This window comes from Rhinopithecus roxellana, chromosome 1 (genome assembly GCF_007565055.1).
Source record: "Rhinopithecus roxellana isolate Shanxi Qingling chromosome 1, ASM756505v1, whole genome shotgun sequence".
Classification (NCBI taxonomy): Eukaryota; Metazoa; Chordata; class Mammalia; order Primates; family Cercopithecidae; genus Rhinopithecus; species Rhinopithecus roxellana.
The window spans coordinates 125,900,088-125,923,736 of NC_044549.1; the positions used below are offsets into that span (position 1 = coordinate 125,900,088).

Genomic DNA, 23,649 nt, shown 5'->3' on the forward strand with positions numbered 1-23,649 from the left:
TGTCCACCAAAGCTGGGGAGGAGCTGTCCCCGGTGACTGACCCAGAGTGCCCACCTAATTAGGCAGGTCCCAGCCACCAATACAGATTGCCTATGTGTAGAACTGAGAGGTTTCTGATGCCTTCCGCAAACTTCAATTAACAGCCCACCGTGCCTTTGCTCCTGAATCATGTCCCTCCTGGGGCTGCCTTCCCTTTCCCTCAAGTCCTACAGAGATCACTCTGAGTTAAGCCTTGCCTCTTCTCCAGTCAATGTTGTTCATACTACCTTCTGCTATCTTGGAACAACTCCTTAAATCCAGAATAAGAAAGAACCCTGGCTTGGAGACAGACAGAACTGGGTGTACCTCAATGGATATCCCCAATAAATTACTTTCATAAGTTTTATACCCTCCTTTCCAGCCCCATTGGCTTCTCCCACCCCTCTCTCAGCCACTGCCAAACCCTAAACCAAGTAAAACCAGTGTGCTTGATATAAAATGAGGTTTCAAAGCAAGTCCCCATCCCACCCTACTGCAGAGCAGATGCCTGTATAGAAATTCTAGAGCCTCTGCTGATTTGCATCCAACCTGGCTGGCTGAACTGGGGCTAGTCACAGTCTCGCCAAGCCTCAGTTTTCTCATCTGTAAAATGGGGATAATACTACCTATCTTATTTAGTAATGATGTGGATCGAATAGATAATGTGTGAGAGGGCTTTGTAGGTGGGAGAACAGCAGCCAGATCTTATGGGACTGCATCTTGATGGTTGGTATCACACCGTTCTCTCTTGCTTCATGCGAGCATCTCATCCCTGTAGCTGGACTGTCCACAGCCAGGCAGAGCAGGGCCTCTTCCCACACCTCTCTATGTGTCCCTCAGTGCCAAGCACACAGGGAGCCTTCAATTAATGTTTATTAACTGCTCCTTCCCACATCCCACCCCATTCTTCCCCTTAGCAGTGAAAGGCATCACCACATACCTGCGTCCCCAAGTCACCTAGGAAGTGTCCTTGACCCTTCCCTTTCCTCACCCTCAATGATCAGGACCTACTAGACATCCTGCCTCCTGCTCCATCTCCTTCACCTCCTAACAACCGTCAACTCCCACCTGTCCCCAGAAGAGCCTCCTACCTGCCTTCCTTCCCAATTCTCTTGCCTCTGCAAACCATTCTCCACATAGCAGCCAGAGTACACTTTGAGAAACTTAAATCAGATCCTGTTGCTTTCCTGCTAAGACCTTGCAATGGCTCCCACTTAGAATAAAATAGCAACTCCTTAACTCTATCTCTTGAACATTCCAAGTCTGTTCTTTCATTAGGACCTTTGCACCCGCCATTGCCTCTGCCCACAATGTTCTTCTCTGTGGTCTTCACATGGCTGGCTCCTTCTCCTCATTCACGCTTTTCCTGACCACTCATAGAAAGTAGCGCCCTCCCCTCAAGTCACTCTCTGTTCTGTCCTGATGATTTATTTTCTCCTAAGTACTTTCATGAGCTGAATTCATTCATCCATTCATTCATTCATCATTTGTATGTAGTGTCTGTTTCCTACCACTAGAATGTAAGCTTCATGATAGGATGGACTTTTCTTGTTTAGTCCTCTTTGTCTAGTACACAGAATATTTCCCAACACATAGTAGGTGCTTAATCCATATCTATTGAATTAATTAATTAATTAATGTGACCTCTCTGCATGGTCTGGCCCTCTATGATATTGTGATATAAGAAATGTATATTTGGTCTTTGTCCCCAGTTTCTGGCACAGAGCTCCTAAAACCCTTAAAATTTCTTGAGAAATAGGGGTTCTAGGTGCCTCTCTTATTCTAATGTTTAGCCTTTGACCCTAGTTTTGACACAGAACTCCTAAGCCCTTGGAACTTCCTGGGTACTAGGAGCATCTTTTGTTCCAATAAGGTGCCTCTTTGTGGGCATCTGGAGGGTTGTTGGTCACCAGAAAGACCAAGCCTTGATGAGAAGCTTGGAACCTTCATCTCCACCCCCTATCCTCTGGGAAGGGGAGTGGGGTTGAAGACCAAGTTAATGATTAATTATGCTTATGTGGGGAAGCCTGCATAAAGATCCATTAACTAGGCTGGGTGCAGTGGCTTATGCCTGTAATCCCAGCACTTTGGGATGCCGAGGCAGGAGGATTGCTTGAGCTCAGGAGTTTGAGACCAGCCTGAACAACATAGTGAGACCCCCTTTCTACAGACAAACAAACAAACAAAATCCGTGACCTATGGGGTTTAAAGAGCTTCCAGGCTACTGAATACATGGAGAGAGCAGGGCAGTTCCAAGCCCTTCCCATCTTCCTCGCACTATACATCCCTTCCATCTGGCTGCTCCTCTGTATCCTTTATAATATCCTTTAAATCAATGGGTCAATGTAAGTAAGTATTTCCCTGAGTTCCGTGGGCTGCTCTAGCAGAGGAAGAGCAGAGGAAGAGTGTCATGGGAACCCCAGTTTTTAAGCTGCTTGATCAAAGTGCGGGTCACCACCCAGGACTTGTGATTGGCATCTAAAGTGGGGGCAACCTTGTGGGACTGAACCTTCAGCCTGTAGATCTGACTCTAACTCCAGATGGATAGTGTCAGAATGGAATTAAATTATAGGATACCCTGTTGATGTCTGCTGGAGAGTTGTTTGGGTGTGGAGAGAAATTCCCACACCTCTGGTCTCAGAAATGAAGTAGGGGGAATGAGTGTGAGAATAGTAGGAGAATATGGTCAGTTTGTGTGTTTTTCCATTAGGCCACCCGCCTACCTCTCAGCCTTGTGCTGGTCACTCCACCCTGAGCACCCCGGTTCTATTTCATGAACATGAGTGTGTCGAGCCCTTTCCAATCTCAGGGTCTTGGCACAGCACCCTTTGCCTAGGATGTGTTCTCTTTCTCCTTCTCATCCTCTGGGGCTTGTCTCTGCTGTCACCTCCTCAAGAGGCTTCCCTATATCTGCATATTTCTCCGTGGCGGAGCAGTCCTGCTACTCTCTCCTGAAAAGGTGTTTCTTTTTCCTCTCCAGACCTTATCCTAATTTGCAATTATATATTTATTTTGTGAGTTTACATATTTAATGTCTGTAACTCTCTCTAGACTGGAAGCCCCAAGAGCAGGGACCATGTCTCTTTGTCCACTGCTGTGCATCAACAATTACGTGCCCGTATAAAGAACTGACCTCAATAGACATCTGTTGAATGAGTTGATTATTGAATACTATTTCTTCAACATCCCTTGTAACTCAATGTCAAGTGCTTAGTAAGAAGCTGGTTGATGGGAGAAGTGCAAACCACCCCTTAAGACCTCTTAATGTACTAGCAGAAGCTATGCTCCCCACATTGCAATGGAAGAAAGAGAAGCCAGAGAATTTGCAAACCTTCTAGAGCTAAAGTGGAGGCTTTCAGGTTCTTCCCTTTCCATTTGGTTATCTTTGGACAGGCCTGGCTCCCAGGCAGAGGTGGAGCTAGTGGCTGCTGGCTGGTGTGGGCTTCAGTCATGCTGAAACTCATATCCTGGAGTCAGGGCACTTTCTGGGGACAGAGAGCACCTTGAATCCTCTCTGGCCATGTGGGTTCTGGCCTTGCGTGTCTAAATGTCAGCTTGTTTCCAGTGAACCATATCCCAGTGGTAGCTGTTTCTTTCACTATTAACAGGTTTGAGCCTGAAGCAGTTGGCATGTAATAGGCAGTAGAGCTAGAAGGGGAGGGTCAGGCCTAGGTGGTGAACGTGGGCCAGGACTGGAAGTACAACCCTTTCAGACCCCCACATCACTTCCTGACCTGCTGTCTTCAGATACCTGACATTCTGCATGAACTCCTTCCCTCCTCCTCCCCTCCTTCTCTCTTTCTCACCCCCTTCCTTTCTGTCCCTCTCTTTTTTCTTCCTTTCTTTATTTCTACACATAATTATTGTTGTACAATAATAATGTCCCGTTGTAGCATTTCTTAAAATAGCATAAACCTAAAACTGTCTTAAGTGTTACCAACTGGAGCCTGAAATTCCATACTTCATTGAAATGAAACAAAAATGTCCTCAATATATTGTTAAAGGAAAAAAGCAAGGTGTGCCCACTTCACGTGGCAGATTGACCACAGATATTTAACTCCACTCTCTCCTGAAATCCCTTGAAACCACAGTTAAAGGAATAAAGTGGTGTAAATCCACTAGGACAAAGCAAATAGAAGAGGAAACTAAAATTGGTAAGAGATGCCAACAAATGTTTGGAAGGCGAAAACAGAATGAACAGGTGAAATTGGCTTCACAGACCTGAAAAAGCTGAAACCTTGGTCTTTCATGTGTGGCCTCTTTCCTCAAATGTCTGGTGATCAGGCTGCAGGTGGGGAAGCCCACAGGAAAAAAGAGGACTCAGGCCAAAGGACCCTGAAAAGGTGCGGGAGTCAGCAGAAAACTGACAAGTGGGCTAAAGCTGACAACAGTAAGTGAGGGTGACCTGTTGGACCCCTGGATCTTCTTTATCCCAATTAAATACGGGGATGGTCCAGAGGGACTGAAGACTCGGTAATACCTGGCCCAGCAGAGGATGGTGGGGGGGCTGTGGTGGGTGGGGAGGGTGCTAGACTGAAGACTGAGAGAAAGGACTGAGGAATTAAAGAAAGTCTGCACATGAGATGCTCAGAACTTCCAGCCTTTCTCCCCACTAGGCTCCCAGAGCCCCAGGCAGAGGACTGAAAAATTCCTCTCAAGCAAAGCTGGCCAGCCTAAGAGAAAAGTTACCAAAGCTCAGACTACCAAACTCAAATGACATTTGAGGGCCCCCAGCAGAACAGCTGGATTCTTGTCCATCACCTCAAGGTGAGGCCCTTGGATAAGAAGCCCACCAAGCCTCTAGAGCGTCCAGCGGGCTTCTATTGTCTCATATGGAAGAAAAAGCCTGGTCACCAGACATTCAAGGAAAGAGTCCCCACATGAAAGACCAAAATAAACAAAGAAGGAACTCAGAGAAATCAGAGTAGGCAGCTGCCAGGGATTCTGACTTTCTAACCTCAAACGACTATATTCTTCTCATTAACAATGCATTACTTTTATTCTTAAAAATTACTTTAATGCTAATCAATGGGCATAAAGTTTCAGTCAAGTAAGATGAATAAGCTCTAGAGATCTGCTGGACCACACTGTCCCTACAGTCAGCTATATTGCATTGTATACTTCAAAATTTAACAGGGTAGATCTCATGTTAAGTGTTTACCACAAGTAAATAAAAAATTTTAATGTGCCTATTCATTGCACACTTTCTAGGTAACAGGTGCTTGCCAGGCACTGGGGACCCTGAGATGAATTCACAGTCCCTGTCCCGGTGGAGTTTACAGCTTGCAGGGTTAAGCATTGCTTTTGGCTGGAGTGATTGCTCAAAAGCAAATCCCCTGAGCAGTGCAACCCCCTGAGTCACTCACACCTCAGCTTCTTTTCACTGGGAGGAAGAATTTTTGGTCTCCAGCATGGGCCTTGCGGTTTTTCTTATCTTCCCCCAAACTTTTTGAAGTTGAGACTCCTCATCTCTCAAGGTTTTAAACATGCTAAGGTAAGGGGCTTTAGCTTGGGCCAGGGTGTGCTGGTCCCTGAGAGGTGGGTTCTACCTGGCCTCTGGGGACCCAGGCAGGGAAGGCTGGTCTAAGAAAAGACCCTTGTAGGGGCATCTTGGCCCTAGGTTTTCTCAACTCCCACTCAGGGACTGTGCCCAGGGTTCTATTTCTGGGCTTCCACCCACTCCCTGACTGCTGACTGAGTGACTCTAAGTAATCTGTTTCCTCTCCATGGGTTCCCCAAGATCATCATGGGATGTGTTATCACAAGGTCTGACCAGGGCTGGGCTGGGCTGGTCCTGGCAGGACACACTACACATTGTGTTCTTGTGTACTTGTTTACAGTTCTCTCTCTAATAGCTAGGTATTTGAGGGTTCCCCTTTTAAAAATCAGCATTGTCAAAGCTTTGTCTGTTTCATTCATCTTTTAAAGAAAAAAGATCATATATTTACTAACCGATTCTATGACTTTTAATAAACCGGCAGAAATACTTAAATGGTGATAGTGATGAATTGCTGGAGGCTGAGAGTGGACTAGCTTGAGAGTTAAAACTCCTGGGTGCCCAGTCTAAAAGAGAAAGACACAGTTTTGTGGATTTTACCTCTAGAAGTCCACCAGGTTCTCATGTTGAAGACTTGAAAAAAATATCCTCATGTTATTTTTTTATAAGGGGGAGGTGGAAAGTAATATTTTAAAATATTCCTAGAGCGTCTTGTATAACAAAGGCTTGCCCTCCAAGGGCAATTACTTTACCAGAGCATTATCTTACCTGGGGAAAAATCCACTAGCCCCCTGTAGCCATTCTGTATCATGTAAGGATAGAAAATACAAAGGCTAAGAAATTATTTTGAAAGTCATGGCCCAGGAACTCGGGTCCAGTAAAATACTGAGATTTAGTCATAAGATCATAGAACTCTCAACCAGGTGCGGTGGCTCATGCCTGTAATCCCAGCACTTTGGGAGGCCGAGGCAGGTAGATCATGCGGTAAGGAGTTCAAGACCAGCCTGTCCAACATGGTGAAACCCTCTCTCTACTAAAAATACAAAATTAGCCAGGCATGGTGGTGCGTGCCTGTAATCCCAACTACTCAGGGAGCTGAGGCAGGAGAATCACTTGAACCCGGGTGGCAGAGGTTGCAGTGAGCTGAGATCGCGCTATTGCACTCCAGACTGGGCAACAGAGCGAGACTCCGTCTAAAAAAAAAAAAAAAAATTATAGAATTCTCGCCCTCTCCAACAACTTATCACTACATCAATAAGGCTCCAGCATAATAACCGGATAAAAATTCAGAAAGTTGCAAGACATTGACTTTATTTTTTAAAGAAATACTAAACAATGTAGAACCAGTTTACAGAAAATTAAGCTGGAAGTGTCGCTTCTCAGCCTTATCTTCCTTTACCTCCCTGTATCATCTGCACTATTAGCCACTCTTGTCTCAGCAGAAAGTCTTCCCATGTCTTTCATGACTTCATATTCTCATCCTGGCTGTTTCTCCTCAGATATCACTTTAGGCTACTTTTCTTTTTAGAGTCTCTTTTTTTTTTCTTCAACTTTTGTTTTAAGCTCAGGGGTACATGTGCAGGATGTGCAGGTTTGTTACATACTGTAAACGTGTGCCATGGTGGTTTGCTGCACAGATCATCCCATCACCTAGGTATTAAGCCCAATATCCATTAGTTATTCTCCCTGATGCTCCTCCTTCTCCCAGCCCCCCACCCCCAGCAGACCCCAGTGTGTGTTGTCTCCTACCCCATGTGTCCATGTGTTCTCATCATTCAACTCCCACTTATAGGTAAGAACCTGTGGTGTTTGGTTTTCTGTTCCTGTGTTAGTTTGCTGAGAATAATGGCTTCCAACTCCACCCATGTCTCTGCAAAGGACATTATCTTATTCCTTTTAATGGTTGCATAGTATTCCATGGTGTATAGGTACCACATTTTCTTTATCCAGTCTATAATTGACAGGCATTTAAGTTGATTCCATGTCTTTGCTATTGAGAATAGTGCTGCAATGAACATATGTGTGCATATATAATAGAATGATTTATATTCTTTTGGGTATATACCCAGTAATGAGATTGCTGAGTCAAATGATATTTCTGCTTCTAGGTCTTTGAGGAATCACCACACTGCCTTCCAGAATGATTGAACTAATTTACACTCCCACCAACAGTGTAAAAGCCCTCCTTTTTCTCTGCAATCTTGTCACCATCTGTTTTTTGACTTTTTAGTAATAACCATCCTGACTGGTGTGAGATAGTATCTCATTGTGGTTCTGATTTGCATTTCTGTAATAATCAAGTGATGTTAAACTTTTTTTCATGTGTTTGATTGACTCCATGTATGTGTTCTTTTGAGAAGTGTCTGCTCATGTCCTTTGCCCACTTTTTAATGGGGTTGTTTTTTTTTTCTTGTAAATTTGTGTAAGTTCCTTGTAGATTCTGGCCATTAGACTTTTGTCAGATAGATAGAATGCAAAAATCTTCTCCCATTCTGTAGGTTGTTCACTCTGATGATAGTTTCTTTTGCTGTGCAGAAGCTCTTTAGTAAGACATAAACCCTATTTTAAGAAGGAATTCAAAGGGAAAATCAAAGATAACAGGGGAGGATAAAAACAATTAACCAAACCAGAAAACTGGAGGAAACAGAAGCCTCTGGCACTTACAGCTTAGGAAACTAGGGAAAGAAGAGCAATATAATCCTAAAGCAAGCAGAAAAATAAATAAAAATTAGGGCAGAAACCGACGCAACTGAAAAGAGGAAATCAATGAAATCCCAAGCTGGTTCTTAGAAAAGACCAATAAAATTGATAAACCTCTAGCCAGGCTAATCAAGAGAACCTAGATTACCAACATCAGAAATGAAAAACAGATAATCACCACTGATTCCATGGACATTAAAAGAATGATGAAGGAATATTATGAACAACTCTATGCCCATAAATGTGATAATTTAGATTGAGTCAATTCCTTGAATGATACAAACTAAAACTCACACAAAGAAAAATAGATAATCTAAATAGGCCTATGTGTCTTAAAGTAATTGAATCAGTAATTATTAATAATAACATCCAAAAAAGAAAGCTCTGGGGCTGGATGGGTTCACTGGTGAATTCTAACAAATGTTTAAAGATGAAATTATGCTAATTCTCTATAATCTCTTCCAGAAAATAGAAGCAGGGTGAACACTTCCTAACTTACTCCATGAGGTTTGCATCACCCTAATAACAAAACCAGATAAAGTCATTAGAAGAAGCAAAATTATAGGCCAATATTTCTCATGAACATAGACATAAAAATCTCCTAAAAAATTAGTAAGAATGTATAAAATATTATAAACCACAATCAAGTGGGATTTATCCTAGGTGTGCAAGGCTGGCTCAACATTTGAAAATCAATTAATGTAATCCACCACATCAATAGGTAAAATAAAGAATAAAAATCATATGATCATATAGACAGATGCAGGAAAAGCATTTGACAAAATCTAATACCTATTCATGACAAAAACTATCAGCAAAGCACAAATGAAGACGCATTCATTCAATTTCATTTAAAAATCTGCAAAAAATCTACAGTTAACATATTTAATTGTGAGAAACTAGATATTTTCTCCCTAACAAGGGGGAACAAATTGGGAACAAGCCAAGCATGTCCTCTCTCACCATTTCTATTCAGCATTGTACCGGAAGCTCTAGCTAATGCTAGAGCTAGAAAAGAAAAAATATAAAAATTGGAGAGAAATAACTAAAACTGTTTTTGTTCAAAGATGACATGATTTTTCTGTGAAAACATTCCACAGAATCAAAAACAACAACAACAAACTCCTGGAACTAATAAACAATTATAGCAAAGTTGAAAGATTCAAGATTAATATACAAACCTCAATTGTTTTTCTGTATACCAGCAATGAACAACAGGAATTTGAAATTAAAAACACAATACCATTTTACATTAGTATCAGAGAGAGAGAGAAGAAGAAGAAGAAGGAAAGGAAGAAGAAGAAAGAAAAAGGATAGGGAGAAGAAGAGGTAGAAGAAGAAGAAGAAGGGGAGGAAGGATGGAAGAGAAATACTTAAATATAAATCTACTAAAATATGTACTATGTCTATATGAGGAAAATTACAAAACTCTGATAAAAATAAATCAAAACAGGTTTAAGCAACTGCAGAGACATTCATGTTAATGGGTAGGTATAATCAATATTGTTAAGATGCCAATTCTTATCAGTTTGACCTATCAGTTCAACACAATCCCAACCAAAATCCCAGAAAGTTATCTCATGGATATTGACAAACTGATTTCAGAGTTTATATGGAAAGACAAGAGGCCAGTATTGAAGAAGAAGAAGAAAGTCAGAAGACTGACAATACATGACACTTATTTGGAAAATATAGTAATCAAGACAGGGTGGTATTAATAAAAGAATAGTTGAATAGATTAATGTCTCAGAATAGAGAGCCCAGAAACAAACCCATGCAAATATAGTCAACTGATATTTCACAAAGGAGCAAAGGCAATTTGAGGGAGAAAGGATAGGCTTTCCAAAAAAAATGGGGCCAAAACAATTGGACACTGTGTTGGGCACTCTCACAACTACCCTCAGGTTCAGTGATTCACTAGGAGATCTCAAAACACTCAGAAAAATGGTCACAGTCATGGTTATTGCATGACTCCAATTTATTACAGAGAAAGGATATGGATTAACGTGGGCAAAGGAGAAAAACACACAGGTCAGAGTCCTGAGGAGACCAAGATTACGCTTCCAGTGGTCCTCTCCCAGTGGAGTTGGTCGGGCAATATTTATTTCTCCCAGTAATAACATGTGACAACATGTTGGAGGTATGGTCAACAAGGGAAGCTCACCTGAGCCTTGGTATCAGTCACATAGACATGGAATATCCATGTGACTGACATTAGGGACTCAGTCTCTAGCCCCTCCAGAGGTCAAATTGATACAGCATTGCACAAGACTTTCACCTAAATCACATTGTTAGCATAAGGTATCTGGCATGGCCCAAGGCCTCTGGTATGCAAAGACAGGCTATTCCAGTGGTTTAGAGGTTAACCGTCAGAAGCAGGTCAGGAGCCGGTGTCTTCTTGGCAATGTGAAGTCTGCTTAGTTAACCTTTTGCTGCACAGACATCTATATGCCAAGAAAAAAAAAAATCTAGACACAGACCTAGCACATTTATAAAATTTAGCTCAATATGAACAATAAATCTAAATGTCAAACTCAAAACTATAAAACTTATACAAGATAAGAGAGGAGAAAATCTAGGTGACCTTGGCTTTGGAGATGAGTTTTTAGATACAACATCAAAAGCACAATACATGGAAGAAAAAAATGGTACGTTGGAATTTACTAAAATTAAAAACTTCTGCTGTGTGAAAGACATTGTTAAGAGAATAAAAAGACAAGCCACAGATTGGGAGAAAATATTTGTAAAACACGTATCTAAAGAAGGATTTGTGTTCAAAATATATAAAAAAAAAACTCTTAAATGCACAATAAAAAAACAACCCATTAAAAATGGGAAAAATATTTAAACAAACACCTCACCAAAGGAGATATACGGATGACAAATAAATATACGAAAATATATTTAACATCCTATTGATACAGGACAGGCAAGCCCCCAAATTGGGGGTTATCTAGGAGGGGTTCTTGGCTTTGCCTAGGAAAGAATTTAAGGGCAAGCCGGTGGTGTTAAACAGCAACTTTTATTGAAGCAGCAGCGTACAGCAGCAGCAGAGGTACTGCTCCTTGTGGACTGGGGCTATCCCATAGACAATGTGCCCAGAATAGCAGCTCAGAGGCAGGGCTGCACTCATATTTATACCCACTTTTAATTACATGCAAATTAAGGGGAGGTTATGCAGAAATTTCTAGAAAAAAATGTGGCAACTTCTGGGTTTTCAGGGCCATTGCCATGTCATTAAGGAATTGCAAATTAAAACAGTAATGCATACCTATTAGAATGGCTCAAGAAACAAGCAAACTGGACAATACCAAATGCTGACGAGCATGTGGAGCAACAAGAATTCTTATTCATTGCTGGTGAAAATGTAAAATGGCACAGTCACTTTGGAAGAGAGTTGAGCAGTTTTTCACAAAGCTAGTGTTAACGTATGATCTAGTAATCATGCTCCTGGGTATTTGCCCAATGGAGTTAAAAACATGTATACACAGAAACCTGCACAGTAATGTTTATAAAAGCTTTATTCACAGTTGGCAAAAACTGGAAGCAATCAAGATGTCTCCAATAGGTGAATGGATAAACAAATTGTGGTACATTCATACAATGGAATATTATTCAGCAATAAAAAAGAAACGTGCTGTCAAGCTACAAAAAGACATGAAGGAAGCTTAAGTGCATATTACTAAGTGAAAGAAGCCAGTTTGAAAAGGCTAAATACTGTATGAACTCAACTCTATTACAATCTGAAAAAGGCAAAACTGCAGAGACAGTAAAAAGATCAGTGGCCTGGGTGCAGTGCCTCATGCCTGTAATTCCAGCACTTTAGGAGGCCAAGGCCGGCAGATGGCTTTGAGCTGAAGAGTTCGAGACCAGCCTGGGCAACATGGCAAAACCCCATCTCTACAAAAAATATAAAAATTAGCTGGGCCTGTAGCCCCAGCTAGCTGAGAGGCTGATGTTAGAGAATTGCTTGAGCCCAGGAAGTGGAGGTTGCAGCAAGCCAAGATCGTGCCACTGCACTCCAGCCTGGGCAACAGTAAGACTCTCTCAAAAATAAATAAATAGGCTGGGCGCGGTGGCTCAAGCCTGTAATCCCAGCACTTTGGGAGGCCGAGACGGGCGGATCACGAGGTCAGGAGATCGAGACCATCCTGGCTAACGCGGTGAAACCCCGTCTCTACTAAAAATACAAAAAAACTAGCCGGGCGAGGTGGCGGGCGCCTGTAGTCCCAGCTACTCCGCAGGCTGAGGCGGGAGAATGGCGTAAACCCGGGAGGCGGAGCTTGCAGTGAGCTGAGATCCGGCCACTGCACTCCAGCCCGGGCGACAGAGCAAGACTCCGTCTCAACAACAAAAAAATAAAAATAAATAAATAAATAAATAAATAAATAAAAATAAATAAAAATCAGCAGTTGGCAGGGGGAAGTGGGGAGAGATGAATAGGTGAAGCAGCACAGGAGATTTTTAGGGGGTAAAACTAAAGAAGGGTACATGACATTAAGCAAAACCCATGGAAGAGTACATCACAGAGTGAGCCCTTCATATAAACCATGAATTTTAGTTAATAGTAATGTATCAGTATTGGTTTGTGAATTATAACAAATGTATCACACAAATGGGAGATGTGAGAAAACTGGAGTTCGCACGGGAGAGAGGGGATTTGGAAACTCTTTTGGACTACTGGCTCGATTTTTAAATCTAAAATTGTTCTAAAAGTAAAGTTGGCCGGGCACGGTGGCTCATGTCTGTAATCCTAGCACCTTGGGAGGCTAAGGTAGGTGGATCATCTGACGTCAGGAGTTCGAGACCAGCCTGGTAAACATGGTGAAACCCCCATCTCTACTAAAAATACAAAAATTAGCCAGGTGTGGTGGTGCTTGCCTGTAGTCCCAGCTACTAGGGAGGCTGAGGAGGGAGGATCACTTGAACCCAGGAGGCAGAGGTTGCAGTGAGCTGAGCTCAAGCCACTGCACTCCAGTCTATGTGACAGAGCAAGATTCTGTCTCAAAAAGAAAAGAATAAAAAGAACAGAATAGAAGTAAATTCTATTAATTGAAAAGAATTATGTCTTCCATAATGACAGTTTTAAATCTTACTTTCTAATCTTCATACTTGTATAGTTTTCTCTGGACCTCCATTATGGTAGTGAACAGAAGTAGTCATACAAGACATCCTTGCTGTGTTCACAATCCTAAAAGTTTCAAACTTTTACCATTGACAATAGTGTTCTGGGATACTCTTTCATATCAAAAATGTTGCCTTATTTTCCTAGTTTGTTAAATTTTTTTCAAATGATAGGTAATGAATTTTATCAAATGTATTTTCTCATCTAATGAGATTATCATACGTTTTGTTTATCCTGTACTCTTTGTGTGTGTGTATTTTATTTCCTTACCCAATCATAAGTAAGCAACCAATCCTATACTCTGCTAATATGGTGATTTCTACTGATTGATTTTCTATTGTTAAGCCAAGGATATATTACAGCAATACACCAACTTGGTCATGATGTATCCTTTGCATACACATTGTTGGATCTTTTGCTAATATTTTGTTTAGGACATTTGTTTCTCTGTTCTTCAGTGAGATTAATCTATAATTTCTTTTCTTATAGTACACCCTGTCACCCAGGTTGGAGTGCAGCAGTGCGATCTTGGCTCACCGCAACCTCTGCCTTCCAGGTTCAAGTGATTCTCGTGCCTTAGCCTCCCGAGTAGCTGGGATTACAGGCACGTGCCACCACGCTGGGCTAATTTTTGTATTTTTAGGAGAGATGAGGTTTCACCATGTTAGCCAGGCTGGTCTCCAACTCGTGACCTCAAGTGATCCACCTGCCTTGGCTTCCCAAAGTGCTGGGATTACAGGCATGAGCCACCGCACCCAGCCTGGGGTGAGATTTTTATTCTTCTATTCTTTAGAAGAATTTGAGAAAGTTTGGCATTTGGTAGAATTTGCCAATGAATCCACTTGGACTTTTGTTGAGGAAATTACAGATTCTTTGGTTAACTTTACTTATAAGACTAGTCATCATTTTTATTTCTTCCTGTGTAAGTTGTATTTTATTAAGGAATTTGTCCATTTCATCTAAATTTACAAATATATTTGTATATAATTAATTTATATAATATCCTTCTGTTATCTTTTTGTGGCTTTATGATCTATAATGATGTGCCTGTTTACATTGCTAACTTAGATTGTTTGTATCTTTCTTTTATCTAATAAATGTTAGCAATACCTCTCTAAGCCCTGTTTAGCTCCACCCCACAGGTTCTGATTTCCAACATTTTTCTAACATTTCACTTCAAAATATTTTCTTATTTCCATTATGATTTCTTCTCCAATCCAAAAGTTTTTTAGAAGTGTATTTCTTAATTTCCAAACATATGAGGATCTTCTAATCATCTTTTCTTGTTGTGATTCCTGGCTTAATTGCCTTGTGGTCAGAGAACGTTCTCCATATAATTTCAGCCCTTTATGTTCATACTTGCTTTATGGCTCAATGAATGTATAGTAAATTTTTGTAAGTGTTTCATGGATGTCTGAAAGAATGTGTCAATTAGGTCATTTGTTAATAGTGGTATTTAATATTTTATATCCTTACTAATTTTTATGCTTGCTTAAACCATTTATTATTGAAAGAAGGGTGTTTAAAATCTCCCATTATGGGCCCTGCTCATGCCTGTAATCCCAGTACTTTGGGATGGCAAAGCAGGTGGATCACCTGAGGTCAGGAGTTCAAGACCAGCCTGGCCAACATGGTGAAACTCCTCTCTACTAAAATTACAAAAATTAGCCAGGCCTTGTGGCACACACCTATAATCCCAGCTACCTGGGAGGCTGAGGCAGGAGAATCTCTTAAACCCAGGGGGTGGATGTTGCAGTGAGCCAAGATTGCCCCACTTCACTTCAGTCTGGGCGAAAGAGTAAAACTCCATCTCAAAAACAAAACAAAACAAAACAAACAAAAAACTCCTATTGTGATTGTAGATGCATCTATATTTCCTTGCAGTTCAATTCATTTTTTAAATTAAATAAACTCCAAGCTTTACTTGTATTACACTGTTTCCTCCCTAATGTTTTTAAGTTCAGGGTCCCATCTAGGATACCAAATTACATTTAGTTGTTGTGTCTCCTTTAGCCCCCTCTTGTCTGTGACAGTTTCTCAGACTTTCCTTTTTACCTTTTCCAATACTTTGAAAGTTTTGGTGAGTATTAGTCAGGTATTTTACAGAATGTCCTTCAATTTTGGCTTGTCTAGTGTTTTCTTCATGGTTAGACAGGGGTTCTATGTTTTGGGGAGGTAAACCACAGAGGTTTACATCTCATCAGAAATGTAGGTATTATTAGCTGGGCGCAATGACTCACACCTGCAATCCTAGTACTTTAAGAGGTCAAGGTGGGGGGATCACTTGAGGTCAGGAGTTCGAGACCAGCCTGGCCAAGTGGATTCATAGGCAAATTCTACCAAATGCCAAACTTTCTCAAATTCTTCTAAATAATAGAAGAATAAAAATCTCACCCCAGGCTGGGTGCGGTGGCTCATGCCTGTAATCCAGCACTTTGGGAGGCCAAGGCAGGTGGATCACTTGAGGTCAAGAGTTGGAGACCAGCCTGGCCAACATGGTGAAACCCTGTCTCTACTAAAAATACAAAAATTAGCGGGCGCGGTGGCTCACGCCTGGGATCCCAGCACTTTGGGAGGCTGAGGCGGGAGGATCACGAGGTCAGGAGTTCAAGACCAGCCTGGCCAAGATGGTGAAACCCTGTCTCTACTAAAGATACAAAAAAATTAGCCAGGCATGGTGGCACGCTCTTGTAATCCCAGCTACTCCAGAGGCTGAGGTAGAGAATTGCTTAAACCTGGAGGGGCAGAGGTTGCAGTGAGCCGAGATCGTGCCACTGCCCTCCAGCCTAGGCGACAGAGCGAGACTCCGTCTCAAAAAAAAAAAAAAAAAAAATTAGCCAAGCAGGGTGGCATGTGCCTGTAATCCCAGCTACTCGGGAAGCTGAGGCAGGAGAATTGCTTGAACCCAGGAGGCAGAGGTTGCAGTGAACAGAGATCTCACCACTGCACTCCAGCCTGGTGACACAGCGAGACCTTGTCTCAAAAAACTAAAACTAAAACTAAAAGGTAGGTATTCTCCACATAACTGATCTTTTAGCCTTGATCACCAGGCCAGGATACTATTTGCCAGGTTTCTACTTCTCCACCTGGCTTCCATATTCAACTCTTTGGAAGGGAGTCACTAAGTGCAGCCCACACTCCAGGGGTGAGGAGTTAAGCTCCACTTCCTTGGAGAAGAAGCATTTACATACCATTATTATATAATTCTGTATGGGACATTTGTCCCTTCTCTCTCATTTATTTACAATATCATTTATTTATATCCATATGGACTCATAGATATTTATTTATGTTTTGAGTTACAATCAAATACTATTAATACATTATTTATTTTGCTGCTCAAATTGTTCCAGCTTTGGCCACCAAGAGCTCTTTAATGTTGGCTTGTTTCAGTCAGCATAACGTTTTTGAGACTCATCCATTTTGTGGTTATCAGTAGTTTGTTTCTTTTAATTGCAAGAAGTATTGTATTTTATGAATATATCCCAGTTTGTTTATCTGTTCATCAACATTGGGTTGTTTCCAGTTTTGGCTATCAGAAATGCAAAGCTTCTACGAACATTTATGTATACATCTCTTTGTGGACATACGTTTTCATTTACTTTGAATAAATACATAGGTGTAAAATTAGAGTCATCAACTAGCTTTATGTTTAATTTTATAAGAAGCTACCAAGCAAGCAACTTTTCAAAGTAGTTGTGCCATTTCACACATCCAAGAGCAACGTGAGAGTTTTTGTTATGTCAAATACTTGCCAACATGTGGTGTTGACAGTCTTCATAATTTTAGACATTCTAGTAGGCATGTAGTGATTCATTATGGGCTTAATTTGCCTTTGCCTGCTGAGTAATTATGTCGAGCACCTTTGATATGTCTTTGTCCATTCGTATGTCTTTGTTTGCTTCTGAAAATGTTGCTCAAGTCTGTCATCCACATTTTTATTGCGTTAGAGGTTCTTTATTATTCTGGGTAAAAATCCATATTCAGATATACGTACTGTGAATGTTTTCTACCAGCCATTGGTTTTGCCTGTTCGTTTTCTTAGCTGAGTCTCTTTTTTGTATTGTGGTAAAAACCACACAACATTAAACCATCCTAAATGTTTTTAAATGTACATTTCAGTACTGTTAAGTATATTTACTGGTGCAACAAGTCTCTAGAATTTTTTCTTCTTGCAACACTGAAACTCAATACCTACCAAGCATTAATTCCCCATCCTACCTCCTGCACGTTCTTGGCGACTGCCTTTTTACTTTATGTTTCGAGGATTCTGACTAATTTAGATACTTTATATGAGTGAATCATACAGTATTTGTCCATTTGTGACTGGCTCATTTCACTTAGCATAATGTCCTTAAGCTTCATTCATGTTGTAACATGTGAAAGGATTTCCTTCTTTTTTAAGAGCACATAAAATTCCATTATGTGCATATACCACATTTTCCTTATCCAGTTATCTGTTGTTTCCTCCTGTTGGCTATTGTGCATAATGCTGCAATGAACATGGGTGTACAAATATCTCTGAGATCTGCTTTGAATCCTTTTGGATGTATACCCAAAAGGGAGATTGCCGGATCATATTATAATTCTATTTTTAATGTTTTGAGAAACTCCATACTGTTTTTCATAACATCTGTATAATTTACTTTCCCACCACTGGTGCACGAGGATTCCAACTTCTCTGCATCCTTGTCAACACTTGTTATTTTCTGTTATTTTTATAATGGCTATCCTGATGGGTGCGAGGTGATATCTCATTGTGAGTTTTATTTACATTTCCCTAGTGATTAATGATGTTGAGCATCTTTTCATGTACTTAATAACCATTCGTATATCTTCTCTGGAGAAATGTCTATTGAAATCCTTTGCCTGTTTTTAAATTGGATTATTTGGGGGTTTTTCTTGTTGTTCAGTTGTACAAGTTCCTTATGTATTCTGGATATTGACCCCTTATCAGATACATGATTTGCAACTCTTTTCTCCCATTCCATAGGTTGCCTTTTCTCTCTGTTCACTGTAACTTTGATGTGTAAAAACATTTAAGTTTTATGTAGTACTATTTGTCTATTTTTTATTTTGCTGCCTGTGCTTTTGGTATCATATCCAAGGAATTATTGCCAAATCCAATTGCTGGCATTTGTTCATAATGGCATTTACATGTTAAGGAATTGCTGATAGTGAAGGACTTAACTATTGCCATTTTGTTCATTGTGCTCTGTTGCACTTGCAGCTTTTTTTGTCCCCCCCCCCGCTTTTTTTCTTTTGATGATTTCTTTTGTGTTTCATTAATTTTTTTTGTGGTCACAGATTTTGATTCCCCTCTCATTTCCTTTTCTTTACAGTCTTTGTCCATTTTCTGTTGCTATAACAGAATACCTGAGATCAGGTAATTTATTTTTAAAAAAGAGGTTCGTTTAGCTCACAGTTCTTGATGCCAGGAAGTTCAAGATCAAACAGCTGCATCTGGCGAGGGCCTCATACTGCACCATAACATGGAGGATGGAGTCACATGGTGGTAATGCATGTGAGAGCACTGAGTGGGTACATGCACAAGAGAGAAAACATAAGGGGTGACCTCACTTTATAACAACCCACTCTTGTGGTAACTAATCCAGTTGCTGAAGAGCAATAATTCACTCTTGTGAAATGGCATTAATCCCTTCACGAGGACAGATGACTTATGACCCAAATGCCTCTTAAAGGACCCACCAGTTCTCAACACCATTACATGGGGAACAAGTCTCAACACGAGTTTCAGTGGGGATAAACCATATTCAAATCATAGCACTTACATTCTATAGTTATTGTCTTTGTGGTAACCATTGCAATTACTTGAAATAAAACCTCTTAATATTTTACCAATGTATTTTCAATGAGTACCATGTGGTGGTTTCCTGATTAAAGTATATTAATTCGGAAAACCTGCTTGTTGGCTTACTTATTTGCCTGTTCTCTTATATATGTGTGTCTCCATAGATAAATTAGGAAAAAATCTGTCCTTCTGTATTTCAAAAAGGGCAAGGAAAGTTGTAATTAGATTTCTCCATAAACACACTCTTTCCTCCCTGGGGGAAACTAATAAAAAAAGGGTATAACATGTTCCCTGGCTGGAATTCCCCATAGAAGTTTGCCTTTGGACTGCAAACACACCGCTCTTTCATTCTTAATCATCAAATAAGTAATTCAGTACCATTGGGACTATTGTAGATTCAGATCTTTTGGCAGAAGACTGGAAGAATATGGGTAATATCATAACAATATATTTTAAGCTGATAACAACTTAGCTTCAATTGCCTCTAAAACTCTGCTTCTTTACATCTCAACCCAACACACCTTTATGTTACTGATGACTCAAATTACCTTTTTTATATTGCATATTCATTACCATAGATTTATAATTACTTTCTATGCTTTTGTTTTTTGAATTCTATATCAGATTTAGAAGAGATTTACACACATTACAATACTACAAGATTCTATATTTATCTATACATTTGCCAGAGAATTTAATATTTTCTTTTTTTTTTTTTTTGGAATCGCATTTTATCCCTTTACCTCAATGTCAAGGACTCTCTTCAGCATTTCTTGTAAGTCAGGACTAGTGGTGATAGACTCCCTCAAATTTTATGTATCTGGGAAAGTTGCAATTTCATCTTGTTTTTGAAGGACAGTTTTGTTGGATCTAGCATTCTTGGTTGGCAGGTTTCTTCTTTCAGCACAGGCATATCTCATTTTATTGCACTTTGTTTTATTGTGCTTCGCAGATGTTACATTTTATACAAATTGAAGGTGTGTGGCAACCCTGTGTCAAGCAAATCTTTTGGCATCATTTTTCCAACAGCACATGCTTACTTTGTGTCTCGGCGTCACATTTTGATAATTCTTAAAACATTTCAAACTTTATTATTAGTAGTAGCATATCTGTTATTGTGATCTGTGATCAGTGATCTTTGATGTTACTATTGTAATTGTTTTGGGGTGCCATGAAAAGACAGCAAATTTAATTGATCCATCTTGTGTGTGTTCTAACTCCTCCACTGACTGGCTGTTCCCCATCTCTCTTTTCCTCAGGCCTCCCTATTCCCTGAGACATGAAAACATTGAAATTAGGTCCATTGATAATCTTACAATAGTAGCCTCTAAGTGTTCTAGTGAAAGGAAGAGTCATAGGTCTCTTGCTTTAAATAAAATGCTAGAAATTATTAAGTTTAGTGAGGAAGACATGTCAAAGGCTGAGATGGGCTAAAGGCTGGTCCTCTTGCACCAAACAGTCAAGTTTTAAATGCAGAGAAAAATTTCTTGAAGAAAATTAAAAGTGCTACTCCAGTGAAAGCAAAACCACTTTATTGCTGATATGGAGAAAGTTTGAGTGGTCTGGATAGACACTCAAACCAGCCACAACATTCCCAAAGCCAAAGCCTAATTCAGAACAAGGCTAACTCTCTTCTGTACTGTGGAGGAAGGCTGAGAGAGGTCAGGAAGCTGCAGAAGAAAAGTTTGAAGCTAGCAGAAATTAGTTCATGAGGTCTAAGGGAAGAAGCCATCTCCATAACATAAAAGTGCAAGGTGCAACAGCAAGTGTTGATGTAGAAGCTGCAGCAAGTTATCCAGAACATCTGGCTAAGATCATTGATTAAGGTGGCTACATTAAACAACAACTTTTCCATGTAGATAAAACAGGCTTCTGTTGAAAGGAGATGCCATCTGGGACTTTCATAGTTAGAGAGGAGAAGTCAATGCCTGGCTTCAAAGCTTCAAAGGACAGGGTGATTCTCTTGTTAGGGGCTAATGCAGCTGGTGGCTTTAAGTTGAAGCCAATGCTCATTTACCATTTTGGAAATTCTAGAGCCTTTAAGAATTACGCTAAATCTGCTCCAGCTGTGCTCTATAAATAGAACAACAAAGCCTGAATGACAGGACATCTGTTTACAGCACAGTTTACTGAATATTTTAAGCCTACTGTTGAGACATGCTACTTAGAAAAAAGATGCATTTCAAAATATTACTGCTCATTGACAATAAGCCTGGTCAGCCAAGAGTTCCAATGGAGATGTACAAGGAGATGAATGTTCTTTTCATGCCCGCTAGCACAACATCCATTCTGCAGCTCATGGATCAAGAAATAATTTCAATTTTCAAGTCTTAATATTTAAGAAATAAATTTTGTTAGGCTATAGCTGCTATAGATAATGATTCTTCTGATGAACCCGGGCAAAGTAAATGCAAATCTTCTGGAAAGGATTCACCATTCTTGATGCCAATAAGAACATCTGTGGGCCTGGCGCGGTGGCTCAAGCCTGTAATCCCAGCACTTTGGGAGGCCGAGACGGGCGGATCACGAGGTCAGGAGATCGAGACCATCCTGGCTAACACGGTGAAACCCCGTCTCTAGTAAAAAAAAAATACAAAAAAAACTAGCCGGGCGAGGTGGTGGCGCCTGTAGTCCCAGTTACTCGGGAGGCTGAGGTGGGAGAATGGCGTGAACCTGGGAGGCGGAGCTTGCAGTGAGCTGAGATCCGGCCACTGCACTCCAGCCTGGGCGACAGAGTGAGACTCCGTCTCAAAAAAAAAAAAAAAAAGAAAAAAAAAAAGAACATTTGTGATTCATGAGAGCTTAGAATATCAACATTAACAGGAGTTTGGAAAACGTTGTTTTCAACCTCGTGAATGACTGTGAGGGACTTAAGACTTCATTGGAGGAAGTGACTTCATATGTGGAAATAGCAAGATAACTGGAATTAGAAGTGGATCCTGAAGATCTAACTGAACTACTGTAAACTCATTTTAAAACCTGAATGTGGACATGAGCCCCCCATGGCTCCAGAGCTATCTTTTTGGTTACGAAGTGAAAGTCGGTCATGATTATCACTTTAAGGTGGATAATGATGAAAATGAGCATCAGTTATCTTTAATAAAGGTCAGTTTAGGGGCTGGTGCAAAGGATGAATTGCACATTTTTGAAGCAGAGGCAATGAATTATGAAGGCAGTCCAGTTAAAGTGATACTGTCACTTTGAAAATGTCTATACAGCCAATGGTTTCCTTTGGGGGCTTTGAAATCACACCACCAGTGGTCTTATGGCTGAAGTGTGATTCAGGACCAGTGTATATTAGTGGACAACACTTAGGAGTAAGATGCAGAGTCAGAAGATGAAGAGGAGGAGGATGTGAAACTCTTAAGTATATCTGGAAAGCAGTCTGCCCCTGGAGGTGGTAGCAAGTTTCCACAGAAAAAAGTAAAACTTGCTGCTGATGCAAATGATGATGATGATGAAGATGAAGATGATGATGATTATTTTGATGAGGAGGAAACTGAAGAAAAAGTGCCAGTGAAGAAATCTATATGAGATACTCCAACCAAAAATGCACAGAAGTCAAATCAGAATGGAAAGGACTCAAAATTATCATCAACACCAAGATCAAAAGGAAAAGAATCCTTCAAAAAACAGAAAAAAACCTCCTAAAACACTAAAAGGGCCTAGTTCTGTAGAAGACATTAAAGCAAAAATGTGGGTCCCCATTCCAAGATGACTGAATAGGAACAGCTCTGGTCTGCAGCTCCCAGCGGGATCAACGCAGAAGATGGTGATTTCTGCGTTTTCAAGTGAGGTACCTGGTTCATCTCATTGGGACTGGTTGGACAGTGGGTGCAGCCCACGGAGGGTGAACCAAAGCAGGGCGAGGCATTACCTCACTCAGGAAGTGCAAGGGGTCAGAGGATTTCCCTTTCCTAGCCGAGGGAAGCCGTGACAGACTGTACCTGGAAAATCGGGACACTTCTGCCCAAATACTGTGCTTTTCCAATGGTCTTAGCAAATGGCACACCAGGAGATTATATCCCATGCCTGGCTCGGTGGGTCCCACACCCACGGAGCCTTGCTCACTGCTAGCACAGCATTCTGAGATTGACCTGTGAGTCAGCAGCCTGGCAGGGGGAGGGGCATCCACCATTGCTGAGGCTTGAGTAGGTAGACAAAGTGGCCAGGGAAACTGGTACTGGGCAGAGCCCACCACAGCTCTGCAAGGCCTGCTGCCTCTGTAGAGCCCACCCCTGGGGGCAGGGCATAGCTGAACAAAAGGCAGAGAAACTCCTGCAGACTTAAATGTCCCTGTCTGACAGCTCTGAAGAGAGCAGTGGTTCTCCCAACATGGTGTTTGAGCTCTGAGATGGACAGACTGCCTCCTGAAGTGGGTCCCTGACCCCCATGTAGCCTAACTGGGAGACACCTCCCTGTAGGGGCCAACTGACACCTCATACAGGAGGGTGCCCCTCTGGGATGAAGCTTCCAGGGGAAGGATCAGGCAGCAAT

General features: G+C 41.0%; 1 pseudogene; it reads left to right on the forward strand.

Moving 5' to 3' along the window:
- Positions 1 to 22,128: 22,128 nt before the first annotated feature.
- LOC104674532 lies at positions 22,129 to 22,870 on the forward strand (annotated as a pseudogene).
- The last annotated feature ends 779 nt before the right edge of the window (positions 22,871 to 23,649 follow it).